General features: G+C 34.7%; 1 pseudogene; it reads right to left on the bottom strand.

Annotated features, from left to right (window-relative positions):
- Positions 1-919: 919 nt before the first annotated feature.
- LOC107946092 (myosin-1-like) lies at positions 920-12,647 on the bottom strand (annotated as a pseudogene).
- Between the last annotated feature and the right edge of the window lie 861 nt (positions 12,648-13,508).

Genomic DNA, 13,508 nt, shown 5'->3' with positions numbered 1-13,508 from the left:
AACAAATGGTTGAACCTCAATAACTTTAATTATATGTGTAGGTTTTCCAACATTTAGAATATCATTTAGGTTTTTTTACTTGATTTTATTTATTTATTTATAAAACCACACTTCAAAATCTTCTTAAGAATTATTTGTAATGATTGAGATTCTATTTTCCAACTTTATTTTCAGAATAAAAAATTATGGGTTCATATATATTAATATTATATTTGCTGTTACATGTATTTTATTACTTGAATTTGATTTTATCTGTATTTTAGATTTAAAGATTAATTAACATGTCCCGGGACTAAATATAATTAAATTACTAAAGACAGATCAATTGGATGAACCCCAACACCTTTTTATTATTTTTCTTTTAAAGTACCTCTACCTCTATTTCTTATAAAAATAATTATTTAATTTTAAAAAAAATTATACTCTCGTTATAATAAAAGGATCTGCCTGCCTTGAGAAAAGAAAGTGAAAATACCTTATAGATAGAGATCGAATTAAATTATTTTATTTATTGTTAAATGAATCAATTTAATCCCATAGAATTCAATAAAACTGATTTTCAACCTAATTAATATTTACTATTCCAAAATACCATTTACTATTTAACAAAACTATATTTTAAAACTTTTTTATGATTTCGAAATTAAAATATTTTATTTAAAGTTGAATGTAAATAAAAAAATAACTTTCATTTATTTTTAAAATAATAAATGTTAATTTTCTTCTAATTTAATTATTTTAAATTACACATTTAATTTAATTCAATCTCTATAATAAAAACACTTCACATATGTACATTTACCCAAAAAACAAAAACCAGCTTATTGGTCCCTCTACATCTTTTATCTTCTTGGTACAATGTTTTTAAGCATAAAAAAATAGTACTCAATTTTTTAGTAGATAGATATTTGCAAAATAATTAGGTAATAACACGAATACTTATTTAAAACTTCGTGGACATAATAATGATGATGATGATGATGATGATGATGATATACATATTTTAAACTTTGGGTATGTATGCACTTTGATTTAGAATAACAAAACTCGTTCCTATGTGGGACATATTTTTGCATCCAACACTTAACATCGCAATAATAATTCCTTACCTACAACATGCAGCGAGCAGCAACACATCAAACATATTATAACATATATTTTGTTCAAGTATCCCTTGTGCTGTTCCTCCTGCCCCACCACTTCTTTTTCACCCTGTCAAGTGCACCTTCTTCATTTCCAAGTTTATTTAACACCACTTTTGTTTCTCGTAGCCTTACTGCATAATCCTTCTTCCATGTTTCAAACATCTGCTTCAATCTTCTAAGTTCACGATCCGGATTCAGGCTTGCTTCGCCCTGCCCTGATTTCACTTCCACTAAGAACTTGGCATCATCACCGAAAACTTGACTCCTCTGCTCGAACTCCTCTGCCAGCCGACTTATAACACTCAAACCTGCACTCATTGGTCTCAACCCGTTGCTCTCCGGACCCTTATGGTTGCTTCCAGTATCCCAGCAATATTCTCTTTCATCACTTGTATTAACTGATGCATCTGAATTTCTCTCCGACTCGTCAACTGCTAGGCTTTTCTTTGCTATCGAGAGACTGGATTGTAGGGACCTCATTTGTTTCTGCCATACTTCTTCCATGGACTTCATTTTTACCTCACACTCAGACCAACGGCTTTCGTATTGTTGGAGCTGTTGATGGAGGATATCATTTTCCTCTTCCTTCTCCCTCAGAGCAGCCTCGGCTTTGAGAACTCGGCGCTGTACTTCAGAGAGAAATGATGACTTGACCAGCACCTCATCTGATTCATTTTCCTGCATCAAAATCTATTATTACTTAAGGTGCCAAGTGCAAATACCACCAGTAAGAAGAATACTAAAAAATTAGTCTGTATAACAGTCAAAAGAAAGATTCAAAAACCAAAAAGCGATCACAGAACACACTGACCCCCAAACAGTTTCAGGAACATTTTTTTATGTTCTTTTGCAATACAAACATATTTTCCAAGCAGTGTGACTATCGAACAAGTCTATATTGAACTAAGAAAAGTTGAGAAAAATGCAAGGAGACCAAAGAAGACAGGAGGATCTGCGAGAGTCAAGGCCAATTTTCAAAAGTGTTGGTGTTTAATATAATAATATCCCCAAGCTTCAGTAAATAAAATATGGAGAACCATCTTCAAAAAAATATATGGATCAAAGATGCATTGTTACAAAAGAAAATTTAGCATCATTCCCCAGATAAATTAAGGTATTTGATAAATCTTAGTAATAATGAATCACATGAAAACTCAAAACAAAGTAAAATTTGAGTTGAACACAATAAGTTGGTCAATGTACCTTAGAGCCCCCAGGTTTGACTAGTCCTATATCTTGAGAGCATCTTCTGACCAACCAGCCACGAATAACTACAGCATAGAGACGACATAATAGTGAAATTTTAAGTGACATGATTTTCAAACACAGACTTAATAGAAGAAAATGTCCAACTTAAACCTGCGTTGGCATATATCTTTCTAGTCTTGGCAGCCAAAACCTAATTTATCAAAATTCTCTTATGGAGGGCCATCAATTTCATACATATTAAATGCTTGCCAACTATCCTTTTTAAATTTCCTGGAAATTACATAAGAAATGCACTTGGATGTATTTGAAAATCTTTAACATAAACTCATGGTTAAAACAGAGAAACATCTCTATCCTCAAACTGGCCATACCATGGCAGCCAGGAAACAAAAAGAGGCATTACATTGCTTTGCATGTTTGTACTTCAAATTCAAGGTGAGAAAAATAACCTGATTGTATCACAATTGATGCATCGTTAATTTTCTTGAATGTTTTCTTCACATTCCTGCCTTTAATCCACTTTTGTATAACAACAGCAGCTCTATGTCTTTGCAGTAAGACTGCAAATTCTTGCCTGGCTTTCTCTCCTCTGACAACTGTAGTGAGAGAAATAAAAAAATCACGTCTTGACAGTTTCTTATTTTGTATAATATAACTTAAAAGCAATAAAAATCAGAAAATGTGAATACATGACTGCAAGGTAGCAATCCCTCTTTGAAGCTCCTTGAAGTGGCGCTGAGCTTGATGCCCTCTGAAGCAGCTTTGAACACGTAAAATGCCATGAAGAGTATGATTCCTTGTATCCTCGAGAATCCCAATCTACATCGATTATTAATCTTATATCAGTTCATCTTATCAAGAAAACACAATAAAACATACTGCGGGATATTTTACAATTGTGACAATCAAGAGATAGAACCTCAGTCTGCTCAGAATGTCCTTGTTTATATCAATCAAACTCAAGGTTATGAAGTAGATAGACATTCTTAAGCATTTCTATTTTGAGTTACAAGCATTGACATCAATGTTTTCAAAATTCACCTGCCTTTCAAATCTTCTGAGGCAAAGAGTTACAGCACCAAGGTATTGGGATTGAGTTTGACTCGAGTCAAATAACAATATCAGCATTATAAAGAGAATGTATTTTTCTATTTAAGAAATCCATATTATTTTGTTCTATTTTTGTATAGACAATGCCAAAATGAAAGTATGCTTACAATAATCTTCTTTTACATAAATAGTTTCAACAAAGGACTCATGCCAAAGGGTAACTACTTAAACTTTTTAGTGCATAATCACAGTCAAGGACTATTTTCACCATATGCATTCTATTTAACCGGCTCAGCATTATTCAGCAGCCAAGGGAGTTTAAAGCCACAAAGCCCACTCCCCCTTTTCCTAAAAAGAGCCCCATAAAAGAGGGGGAGCAAAAAGTGGGTAAACCACACAAGATGAACCAATCATGATCCTTTTACTGACCTGCCCAGTACGGAAAAACAATTTTGTGTAGCCAACTTGGTACATCTCTGGCAAAATGTTGAACTGATGAAGAATAGCAACTGAAACGCTAAGTGGATCTTGGGAGGCAACATTTTCCAATAGAAGAAAACCATACCTGAGGAAAGGTACAAAACAAACATTAACAGCTAAAAACCCAAAGAAAAAGTGAAAATGAATCAATCCTGAACAGTTATGGACAAACTCTTAAAAGTCAAAACGAGAAGAAAGAAAAGAGAAGGTAAATGCATCTCACTTCAACAAATATTAAATAATTTCCTCTTCGTTACCTTCTTGCAAACTTTTGGTGAGACATTCTGCTGGGAAAGCCAGACCGTGAAATACGAACCACCTCTAGGACTCCACAACATCTCAGTTGCTGCAAAACAAGTCCTTGCTCATATGATCCAGGAGACTGTAAGTTATTGGGCTTTATACACCGTATGAAATGTGGAGTAGTGCTCTCTAGACGTTGCATTAGTTGGAAGAGTTGACTCTGCGTTATAGGGGGAAAAAAGTAACTATGATATCCAAAAGAGTACCATTCAAAAAGTAGCAGAGTTTATATTAACACTATGATTTCCATTCTAAGGACAGAAATCTAGTCTCTTTCATACTCCTTCAACCATATTCCATATTCACAAAAAGGCTGAACTACTTTTACAAGAAAGCCAAGCACATAAAAAAGTTGAATCAATAATTCAACGGAGACTATATTAAGTTCACAGAAAATAATATCAAAGGACACGGCATGAGAAATAGTGCTAACCTACTAGGATGACAACCTCCACATGTATTGAATCTTAAGTACTTCACTAATCACTGGGATTGTCCATTGATGCACAATGGTTTCATGGCAAATCAAATCAAACCAAACCAAACCAACCACTATTGATGATTATTAATAACATGCATAACTTTCTTCACTCTACACAGCAAGTGGACCTCATACAAATAATTAAACAGTCATCAAAAGCAAAAGAAGATCAGCCAATAAGCAATGAAACTAGTCTTTTCCATGAATCAGAAAAATAAGAGATTTATTTTAATTGAAAAGGTTGTAAATGCTGCACAGTAAAATGTGGTAACGATCTAAATATAGACCGGATCAACCAGATCCAGTTACATTGGAGATGAACCACCCATCCCAATTTGATCAGTAACAAATTCTGCTAAAAGCTAAAGAGTTTCATAAAATGCCAAGAAAAAGTGTTGAATTGATATACAAATAAGAAAATCAAAAATATCTGTTTCCTTTATTAAATAGAAAGAATGAGAAGATACAAATTTTAACATGTACATACTTGTGCTTGTAATTCCATAGAAGCTTCTTTCACATATTCATGCTTATTAATTATATGATAGATATACATTCTGAACCAAGGGTGCACTTGAAATTTGGAAAGGAATTAACCTTAAATTTTGTTGCAACACTTAGCTTCTGGGAATCTGCACCACCAGCTTTATGTAAAGGACCAACTACAGTCTTTTCAGATTGGTTAAGCATATTTGATGCAAATATCTGAGGAAGGTGGCACAAACACAAGGACAGTAGTTGAATTGAATCCAGGTGTAGCAAGTCTCTGTTCTTCTCAAGAAATCCAGTTGTGTCATATGTAACCTGAGTTGGGGACCAGGAAGAAATGTCAAATGGTCACGTAGCAAGAATAAATAAAAACCGCAAGTGACACATCTTTCATCCACCACCAATATTTATACAAAGAGGAAATGGAGAAGGAGAAACTAGATGCAAGCCCCTTTGAAACACAAAAGGAGGAACACTAGAATTAACAACCAATGAATTAGAAAGGTAAATACCTCTCCTGCAAAATGAGAGACAGTAAAAGCTTTTTCTCGCTCTCCCCTAAAACAAGGATTAGAATTCAGATGCTGCTTGAGCTTGTTGGCAAACGTGATGTCAGTGCCATTTGGAAAAGTGGATTCCTCATCTAACAGAGACAATAATCCCAAAGGTTTCTGCATATAACTTTTAAAAAAGATAAGATTTGAAGAAGCACAGTTCATAACTAGATGCTGCAAAGAATAAAAGATAAAAACAATAGAGGCAAGCTTCAAAATTTCAGATCAACTATTGTTGTCATTCCCACAATTTCTACCTTCAACTCAATGAAAAAGATAGGGAAAGAAATATACATGCTTTTCATACTAGAAATGTAGAATGTACAATATGTTTATGTACATTCTTTGCTTTAGTACCATGTAATATGATAATTAGCATATCATGTGTACGACACAAGCAACTTTTGTTGAACCAAATAACAGGAGTGCAGGAAACATACCATGAAAGCTACTTTTTCATTTCAAAATTATAAATTAACTTTTTCCCTTTTTATACAACCAAACTGAAGAGGTTATGAGACATGAAGAATAGCAAGATCAAAATGACACCAAAGCAGGCATGCTTTTGCGGGACCCTCAAGTAACAACATTTGCTTGAAAGTATGTTTCCTACACCAAGCACATACATGGAAAGCATACCGTTAAGCTGAAGCATTAAAAAAGAACTCCTTACCTTTTCAAAAAGATTAAGACAATCTTGGTTGTCATCAAAATCAACCTTTGCCCAGTCAATGCCATCTTGGATGTATTCCTAAAAGGGAGAAAAAGGATCAAAAATCATTGTAAAATTCACAGGTCTTCTTAGGATTAATTCAAATTACTTCTCAACCAACACTAACTGACCAAAGAAAAAGCAAATCAATGTATTATTATCTTTTATAAAAAGATTAATTCAAGAGTTAAAACTTTTCTTGAGCAAGGTTATCTTTCAGCATTTGTCATTAGTTCATGATGGAGAAAGTTTTTACATGCCCTCACTTCAACTGCATAACTTCAATCATCAATAATTATCTTGAATACTCAATGATTCATCACTACGCTAACTCTCCCAGCCAAAGAAAGTGAATAGATATTTTCCATTACAGATATCTATCAAGTTTCAGTCAGATTCTATAAATGCCATGACAATTCAAATCAATCAAACTCTTAATCCAATCATATGAAGCAGAAAGAAGGTACCTCCTGCTCCAACTTGAATAAATGACGATTAAAGTGCTGCTGCAATCTCTCATTTGCATAATTAATGCAGAACTGCTCAAAACTATTCCTCTGTATAAACATATGATGTTGAATGAATAACACAAGAAAATGTCAAATGTGAATTAGGGCCACACACACAGGGAGGGAGGGATAACAAAAAAAAATGTCAAATGTGAATTTGGACACACAGGAAGCCACACACACACAAGTGTGACATAAGCGAAACATACACCAAATGATTCAAAGCCATAAATATCAAGAATGCTGATAGATCTGCCAGTTCGCCTCTTGCCAACAGCAAGTGATTTGTTAATTTGTTCTACCAGCCACTCAAACAAACATGCATAAATTGATTTTGCCAACGCATCTCTTGTGTCGATCGCCTGAAAAATGAAAAGAGTATATTTATTATGTCAGAAGTCTTAAAATGAGAATATCAAGAAAAATGCTTCCAACAGTAACAGGTTAGACTATAGGAGTCGGTCAGAGTAAGCAGTTTAGAGATTTAGTGAAGCTGAAGTGTCATGCATGAAACACACAGCAAAACGTAATAATAAGATAATTTAACTCATCCCGTTTGAACGAAAGAGAGTAAAACCTTGCAATTATAAATCCCATTTTCATTTAGATAAGCATAGACAACGCTGCAGCAGTCACATGAACCCAAAGATGTTGTATCATCAAATCTTCAGTCATGTGAACCCAAAAATGTTATATCATCAAATACTTTCATATTTAGTTCTCTAATTTGATTATTCAAAACGTGGCAGAGCAGTCATATACATATTTCCATAATCATGGAATCTTAGAGATATCCTCCAGGTTAAGAGGAGAGATACGGATATCAGGTAGCATAAAACTAGAACAATATTGAGATCAAAGCAACTCAAGCCTTCTTCCAACCAGCTTCAGTAAACGGGCAAACCTTCAAACATGACGCGGAAAAGCCATGAGGGAGAAAAATAAGTCCCAGGAATGTTAACCAATGTTTCCACATAGAAAAATTTTTATCAAAAGAAACCATCTTTTACATGCTCTACCTTAAACCTAGATACCACACTTACACTTTTAAAGACCAACTAGACAGTACAATATTTGTGCAATGAAGGATTCTTACCTGTGATAGTGTTAGTTTTTGGATAATATTATCATGACCAACTCTCATTTTGCGAGTAGATAAAGCCAGATTCAGGTCCACAGTTTCACAGCCAATCAACTGAGCAACATTGATTAGACCTGAAGTAATATTATAGTCTTCAGAGATCAGATAAGCTCAAGCAAAGCAGCAGAAGTAAAATAGTAAGAAGACCCTTTTCAAGCAAAACAAGTTACATATCATGCCAAGGAAGAAATTTAAGAAGGCATATCAGCAGCATTAAAAAGAAAGAAGAGTGCAACTGCCTAATACAAAGGAAAATAAATAAAAACTAAAAAACAAGAAGACCTAGTATAATGGAATCTTGGCTCTGGCACAAAGTATTCTCACCCATAAAAAATCTGCCAGTAAAATCACTAAAACAACAAACGGGTCTAACTAACAAACTAGCCTTTAATACCATTTTCTAGGCATCCAACCTAAAATTAATTGGCAATAAGTATAGATATATAACTTAAGTGTAAGGCCACAGAAAATTCTAAACTTAACCGATGGGGGAATGTTATGTGCACAATTGCAAAAGGTATGGGACTTGGAAGTATGGGATTCCTGGTGGAGTTTAATGGACTTAGGCTCTCCAACCTCTATAGCTGGCTTTTGGGGTGTGGTTCTCCAAGTCAATATCAGTTGGTATCAAAGCCAGTCATCATCTCTCTCTGTTGCAATCGTGCAACATGGGTGGTGATATCAGTATTGCAGTGTTTGCCCAGGGCTAGATTAAGCTAACACAAACCCAGCCCGCATGGGCATTGGGACTGCAGAGCGTGGTGGACCATTATGTGCACAATTGTTAGGTATGGGACGTGGACCTCACATAGAAAGTATGGGATTTCCTAGTGGGGTTTATATGGACCTAGGCTCTCCAACCTCAAAAGCTAGCTTTTGGGTTATGGTTCTCCAAAGATTCATATCAGGGTAGGACCACTTAATGGTGTTTAATTTGAATTTATCTTGAGCCTCCATTTCACTTTTTCCCTTTCCAAGAAGAGGAATTTGAAGGGGAAGGATACGGGAAAAGCTATATGGAAGAGTTTTCTAACATCTATGAAGGGTCACAAGGTATAAAACAACAATAATAGAACAGAAAAGCATGAGGGTAATCCAATTAGTAAGAATTTTTTCAAAGTGGTTTTTGGAAATTTCTCACTTTCATCTGCCACAGCTTCAACATGGTTTTCATTATCAATCATGTTGAATGAGATATTTCCCAGCCATAGTACTGCAGCAAGCATTGCAAAGACACTCTCTTGGTCTTCTTCACTAACATGGACAATATCCAAAGCTTCCTGAAATTAGACCATAAAACAGTATATACCATTTACTTTCTCATTTTAAATCATGTATTGTGGCAAATGACTATGAATGGAAGAGATATAATTAATGAGAAACAAGCAAGTACCTTAACAATGTGAAATTGTTCAGCATCATCCACCCCACTAATAGCATAGCAATTACTCTGATTTAAATATTTATACTCATTCACATCCTTCAAATTTAGCTTCTCTGTAGGCCCAAAATGAATGAACAAAGGCAAAAGGCATAATTGAATATTGCAAAAAGTTGAACACTATTCTTTAGAATAACATAATTAGGAGATTATTCCAAGAAATTAACAGCATAAAAGGGAAGGAAACAGAGTAAGCTATTCATCTCATGGATACTTTTCTACTACCATATTTGGGAGAGTCAAACTCAAAATATGTATTGAGGCATTCATTGTGGAAAACATTTGCTATTGATAGAAAAAAAAATACTCTTAAGCTCAAAGATGAGAAGAATATGCAACCTAGCAAAAAAGAACACATTTGTATCCCTAGATGTTATTGAAACAAAGCATATTAGACCAAAGAGAAAATATACCTCAAAGAGTACGAGGAGCACCAGCACAAAGCTGATAAAAAATATGGTAAGACCTTTCTCCCTCCGCACATTGGACCACTCTAGACTGTTCATATAATAGATTAAATTATCAACTCATACATAGTAAAATAGAAGACCAAATGGCACAAAACAATGAAAAAAGGTGTTACAAGAACTACCTTCTCTAGTAAAACTGCCCATTTGGAGGAGAAAACATATTCAAACTTGATGTTAGTTACAAATTTTAAGAAGGAAAATTAAATATGCTCAAAGAAATGAATTTCAATACAGGACATCAGTAGCAAAAATGAGCTTACAAGTTTGAATCTTGGCCCCGGATATTTTTCCAGTTTCACTAAAATGGATTTCAATCAACTTTCCCTGAGAAATATACACCCAAATTATTCTTCTTAGAATGCCATCTCATCAAGGAAAAACTTTTTGAGAGGCAGGAGACTTACAAAGCGGCTTGAGTTGTCATTTCTTAATGTTTTTGCATTACCAAATGCTTCTAAGATAGGATTGGTCTTCAATATTTCATACTCTATTCCACTACCACCACCAAGAGCTGCCAAATATTGCATTGCTATCTTTGCTGTCTCAGTTTTCCCTGCTCCACTCTCACCACTAGAAAATGAAAATAGCAGAACAACCATTACACACATAGACACATGGGATGAAAACAAAACCAGCAGTTATAAATGCCCAAGATGCGCTTCATTGATTATAATCAGATATTTCATGATACAAATTATTACAAATGTAATATGAAGTGTTGAATTTTAAGACTACATTCCACACCACTTATAATCCGAACTGCATCAAAGCAGCACCACCACAACTACTCAAAAGTCAACATATGGATGCTAGTCGGAGAATAAAATATTACACATCCACAGAAAACCAATGATGTTCGAACCAGACCAGCCGGACGGACTGGGAACCAGCCGGGGTACCGGTCTAGAAAGGGGCTTTGAACCAGTTGACCCGGGAACCAGATTTTTTATTTTTTTATTTTGAATTTTTAATAATTTTTAATTGGACCGGTTGAACCAGTCAGACCCGTTGGACCAGCGAACCAGTGGTCTGACCGGTTCGACCACTGGTCCAGTTATAAAAAACATGCAGAGAAGTGTTTACTCAAAGATAAATAGGACTACTGAAAGTAGGAGAAATAAAGAGAATCTCTTAGAAAACTTACTAAAGAAGAAAAAGAGGAACCACCCAAAATTAAGATGGAATTGGTTAAATGAAACTGTAAAAAAAAATACTTTACTAATTTAGGAACAACCTTAGACATCCTACAAATAGGCACAAAGTTAGAGGTCATCCTTCAAAAACTCTAGCCCCCTCCCCCCTTTTCATCTTCATTGTTGTGCATCCTAACTCAATAAAAGTAGAATCCATGTAAAATTACACTCAGAGAAGGAAAGTGAACAAATAGCAACCTTATGATGATAGACTGATTTACTTCATCTGCAGAAAAGAAAAAAAAGAAACATATTACAACCGCAAATTATTATAATATCAAAATTAATAAAAATAAAAACCAATATAACAACTTCAAGAAATTGAAAGTACCTTGTGTCATTTCTCGGATAGCTGTGTCTGCAATTGCATAGACATGTGGGCTCTCAATGGATTTATTCTTGTATGCTTCAATGTAGTTATTTCCATATAAAGGAACCTTTTTAAAAGGATTGATAGCAACCAAAACTGGTCCTGCCTTCGTCTAAAATAAATATGATTATAACAATAACAGCCTTAGTGAACACCAAACTTCAGTGCTGGTTCAAAATTAATAGAAATAAGTATGAGCTCTTACATATATCATATCTCGATTGTATCTATATTGGAGATCAAACAAGACTGATGGCTCGTTTAAATAACTAAGTTGCATGAGATCATCCACGCCATCAAGGATATCAGGATTTGCAGGTATCAAACTATCAGAATTTACCTTTAAAACCTACAATTGGAATGCAAGTAAATGAATCAAATGTCTACTTAATGCAAGAACTTATACTTCAAGATTTCTTATATTCCTTACTTTCCCATCAGGAAGAGAAATAACAGACTCGCTTCCTGCAGTTTTCACTATCCTTGCCAGCTCCCAATTCCCATTTGGAAGTTGAAACCAAGACTGAACCTTCTGAAATATCAAGATTACGTAATTCAGTAGTTGAACAAGAGGTTTACCATTAACATGACAAAGACTAGATCCTTCCAAAGCCTTAAACAGCTAACCTATTATCAAACCAAGAGCAACAAATTACCTTTTTTGTAGTGTAGGAAGTTATGTCACTCCACCTGTGCTCAATGTTAGATTTTGACACTGAAGGCAATGGTGCAGCTGCAGAGACCAAGTCCTCATCACCCACAGAAGGCCTGTCCTCAACTACCAAAGTGTTCCCACTATATGGTGAATCCTCATGTGCCTGATCAGTATCAGCAACACCATTTTCAACTCTCCCAACAACCTTTGCCCCCGAATCACCATTTTCAGGGGCGCTCAAGCTGGCTATGCCATTATTTCCAGAATTTACATCAGCAAATCTGATGGGATTGGGAGTCGGAGAACCCATGAACCTAAAATCAACCGGCAAAGATTTAGTAAACCGGTGGGAAGGAGGAATCCCAGTTTTCTTAGACATTTTCTCCTAAGTATTTCACAATCATCAACCCTGAGATTTGAGCTTTAAGAGGATGTAATCATATAAAAGGGTGAGATCAAAAGGTACACTTTGTTTCAGATTTCACCAAAAGTTTCATCCAACTTTAACAAAAGACCCCACTTGAAGACTTATCCAGGCAATGCAAATGGCGGGGACCATTATTTAAGATACAGACCCCAGTGCTCTTCAATCCTCGGCCGCCATTAACAAGCTCAAAGCATAAAGATGGTTAACGGTTTACTATCACAGCTAGAATTTACTATACGTTACACGACAGCTTCCTATAAACCTTGAGCAATTTCAAATCAACAATCTAATATTAACTTAAGAATTTCTTTAAAATCTTAAATCAAACCTTCAAGCTTCATTTAATTTCATATTTTTTTTCTTCATAAACGGACCTTACCATTTGGCTACTTAAAAAAAATAATGTGAATAATAAGGAAATAAATAATTAAAACTACTCATAGTAGCAGCAAAGAATTGTCATAAATTCGAAACTTTTCATCAATTTCTCAGTTTTCTCAGGAAACAGACAAGCATTGGCATGAGAATATATGTATAATATATATATGTATATATATGCCAAATCTAAGCCGAACCAAGCAAGCAATAAAATAGCAAATAAGAAAGAGAAAAAGAAAGTAGAAATATCAACATTCTTCACTTACCTCAAGAAAATTTTGTTAAAAAATTAACTACTTCGAAGCCTCAATGGATCTCAAAACCCTAGAAAAAGGTACGAGATTCCAAATAATTAAGTTACTAGGGAAGAAGCAGATGAAAATGCGGGCAAAAGCTAAGTATTCTCTTTTTAAGTTAAAGCCATAAAAGGAAGCTCAATGTATATACTCTTATCTATCAAAAGAGTAGAATGATGGTGTATCGTGTTTGGTTTCTAAGAAA

The sequence above is a fragment of the Gossypium hirsutum genome, chromosome D12 (assembly GCF_007990345.1).
Source record: "Gossypium hirsutum isolate 1008001.06 chromosome D12, Gossypium_hirsutum_v2.1, whole genome shotgun sequence".
NCBI classification, from domain to species: domain Eukaryota; kingdom Viridiplantae; phylum Streptophyta; class Magnoliopsida; order Malvales; family Malvaceae; genus Gossypium; species Gossypium hirsutum.
This window is presented reverse-complemented; position numbering and strand designations above follow the sequence as displayed.